The following is a 4,173-nucleotide window of genomic DNA, read 5'->3' on the forward strand; positions in this document are numbered from 1 at the left end:
AGAATTGACAATTTTATAATAATATTCTTGAAAGCCTACTATTTTAGCCAATAATTTAGAGATTTGACCATAACTCTGTCAGATTTTTAGCGTTCCTCATGCTTTTAGATGCGTTTTGAAGGGGAATAATAGGGTCGGTTGTAACCGGTCATAACCGGTTTTTTAACGGTTAGTTAACCGCAAAATAACCGGTTATTTCATTTCCAGAATTGACTAACCACTAACCGCGGTCCGGTTTTTTTGCGGTTAGGTCCGGTCTGGTCTCGGTTATTTTCCAGTTAATTAACTTAACTTCCAAGCACTAAGTAAAATAGATCTTATGTCATTAATAAAATACATTAAAAATTGATCTATTGAGATGTATGACTTGACTAGGTGTGAATTCTGTAAGAAATTCTGAGTATTGAGGAGTTGCATCAATGCAGATTAAGTCACCTGACCTCTAGCTCAGTGCTGATCCATTCTGATTGTAGAAACTCTGATCAGTGCTGATCAGAGCATGTGGGGAAGGGTAAAGTACTGCTATTTATGGTGGATTGTGGTCTTGTTCAACTGGAATCCAGTGGAATCTGCTGGAATCTGCTGGACTCTGCTGGACTCCGGTGGATTCCACTGGATTCAGGTCCCATTCCACCGGAGTCCTGTCCCATTCCACCGGATTTCGCTGGAATGACCGGAGTCCAACAGGAATAGGTAGGGCACAGTAAAGTACTGCAAAAAATACAAGATTGATAGTCGACATTGAATAGAAATATATAGGAGGATAGTTATTGTTGAAAGCTTAATGAATGGAATTTCGCAGAAGGACTGTCAAGTGGTATGTCACTGATTCTTCACGACAATTCTCCACCGGAAAAGTAATCACCAGCTGATACGGAGTGTAACAATACACCCGTAAAAATGCGAATTTTAGCGATTTCTCCTATAAAACCTCCTATAGTAGAAATACAGTCACATTGATCATAAGGATCGTTAGACGCAACCCGGTCTAGTCAATTAAAGTTTACATCCGAGAAATGTGCACACCTTAGACAGTAGGAATTGCGGTCGGTTCGTGACCGAATCACCTCAATATACTCGAAGTCTAATAAAAGGCTACACTACCATGAAATAGTACGCTACCGAGTGTTCTAGAGTAAAAACACCCCCGCACAGGGTGTTGGAGTTTACACCAAACCAGGGTCTCACTTTATTATGGATTAAAAGATATTAATTCTAAAGATAAACGCGCGAGCGTAGAAACTCGACGCGTACCTGACGCGAGAAGTCATTCGGTCACGTGCTACGAAGCATGATCCAAGAAGTCATGTGGAGAGACGCATCATGCGCATCACGCGCATCACAAATCATGGCATCATTGACCCAAGAAAACTAAGCTTCGTGAAATATTCCGAAGTCTGCCAAAAGAGAAAAACTATGAACGATTTGCCGTACGGTCCGAGGCCCGGGCATAGTATCTAATAATAGAGAGAAAATCACTAAGCGGACCGTTCGTCTTGGCTGAACCGATCGTGAAAACCGTTTACGGCGATTCCCGTGTACGCATCAATACTGATGCGTCGCGTTGCCACAATAGAGAAAACACTATGAAAACTTAAAAGAAGTCAGCTCAGTTGTGCCACGCACAATCGAGCCACTTCAAACCTTTACTAAAAATTCAGTATTAATTCGTCCGACCTCTCGGACAACGCACGGACATATAAATATAAATAGAAGACATAGAATAGTATAAAAAGAGGACGCGCGCAGGCTGAAACAGAAGGAATTATCCCCCGCGTTGACCAGCTGTCACACTCCCAGTAGCATCTGAGGTAGTGGATAAGTTTGTAATCAATTTAAGGACTTTTCTTCGCAGACATAAGTAACGTGTGCCCGGAACCAGTGTGTTAAGTGGGGATCACAAAGCTTTTGTAAGGTTGTCTCGTCAATTAGTAAGAGAGCTCTCTACTATTACCGAGGAATCCAAGTGAGCGTGCTTGAGGAGTCTTTAAGACTAGTTTGGACCGCATCAGAGGCATAATAAAACTCAAGGGAGTTATAAAAGTCTACAAAGCACAATTTCCTTGTCATTTCTTTGTATACAGTTAGAGCGCAATCCCAGAACACCGAGACAGTCCCAATAAAAGCCATTTCCCTTCAAAGACTACTAAAGTTTCGAATTCTACACTGTGTCCGCACGTAAAACAATACCTTTTGTTCCGAAAAGGTCTACTAGACTTAGACAAGTGATATAAAATATACAAAAAACGTTTCCCCGAACTTCTACTTAAGTTCTAACAAAACAAGTGTGGTAATTCTGTTTACCGTACGAACCCGAACTCGAAGTACCGAGCACGTACCTGTGGTGATAAGTGTTTAAGGTGTTTGTGTGTGTGTGTTGTTTAGGTGTTCACGCATCTTGTCAGCGCGTCCGATTACACTATTCTCACTCCCACGTGCCACGGTCTTCTCATCTGGAGCCCACCGCGAGGGTTTTCATTTGTTTTGTTTTTCAATTGTACTTGAAAAAGTTGTTTGAAAGCGGTTTTCAAATTATTTAAACATCTGTTTGAATCAACCAAAGACCATAAAAAACCAAGCCTAGTTTCTAATACCAAGAACTAGCATCAAAAGTCGTTTACAATGGCAGCCATAAAAATCAGAGAAACAGCCACATCTAAAAGAGCTAGAGAAGGTCCACAAGTACCCTTACCTCCTACACGGAAACCCAAACGCGCTGCTGAGCCAGTCGTACAACGTTACCCGTTAAGAAAAGAAGTACCTCCAAAACCTATACCTAGTCGACCTGCGAAAGCTGTTCATCAATCTGAACCAAAATCTTCGAACTCAAAAGCCAGAAGAAACCCAATAATCATGCCTGACCCATCGAGTTCAAGCATAGAAGAACTGGCCCCTACAGGTCGGTCTTCACACAGAACCATGCCATTACCCGGTAATAAGGGAGCCCCATTCTTCGATAAAGAGAAACCAATTGAGCTTCTACGTTTCTTAGACCAAATGGAAGATCTTTTCGCAGAATATGGTATTAATAGTGACGTGGAGAAAAAGAAGAAATTAGGAAAATATACGGATCAATGAACTGAATTCGAATGGAAAGCATTTAAAACATTCGAAGACGGCTCCTTTGACGAGTTTAAAAAGGCTCTAATAGCAGATTACCCTGATGCGCGAAATGCAGGAAAAGGGACTTTAACTGGACTAAGAGCTGTATGTAGAGAAAACAGTCGGCTAGCAGAAAAGAACTTGACAGAGTTGAAAATTTTAACTCGAAGTTTTAGGGCACAACAAAAATTACTCATGGCGCCGCCAGTACTGGTGAGCAACCGAGAGCTAGTTGACATGTTCTTAGGCTGTCTGACAGATTCCTTTGCTGATCAAGTTAAGGCCAGTTTGAATATTGAACAAACTAGAGACCGAAAACAGAAAGGTAACGAGGATGAGACCACTGCTAGAAGAACTGAAGATCCATACGATATCATAGACATCATAGACATGGCAGAAACCATCGCTGGACGTCTTACTGGAGACTCCCGAGACCACCCAAGCAACGCGAGAGCTGTATCGACTGGTAGATCAGTTCAAGCGTGCGAACGGGAAATTAAAACGGAGCATGATGAATTCGAAGAATTGCGAAGTATTACTGCAACGTTCCTTGATCAAATTAAAGTAGATCAAAAACAGAATTCAGAACTTCGTAATATGGTACAAAACACGCAGATCGAAATGAAGAAACTCTTAGAGACTTTAGTTCACCAACAGCCGAATATCAGTAACCCACAAAGCAAAGTGGCGAGTTATAAAATGACTTCAGATGGCTGTTGGTACTGTGATGAACCAGGCCATTTTACTTCGAATTGTCCACATAGAGAAGCACACGTAGCCCAGAAGAAAATCAAGCTTCTTGGGAACCGAATGTATTTTATGCATAATAATACTGCAGTACCTAGAGGGAATGGCGAAAAATCCGTTCGACAAATTGTCGAGGAGGCTAGTAGGCAAAATTCGACTCTACAAAATAATATGTTTGCAGAGCCTGGAGAAGTCTTTAGTCAAGAAGCTGTTGTCCCAGGTATAATCAGGCTACCGGATAATAATAATGGAAATGAAATTTCCGTTTTTACAAACCAGATGCGAGATACAAGAGACGATGTGATTCTCAACATGAACAACCAA

This window comes from Laccaria bicolor, genomic scaffold (genome assembly GCF_000143565.1).
Source record: "Laccaria bicolor S238N-H82 LACBIscaffold_35 genomic scaffold, whole genome shotgun sequence".
NCBI lineage: Eukaryota > Fungi > Basidiomycota > Agaricomycetes > Agaricales > Hydnangiaceae > Laccaria > Laccaria bicolor.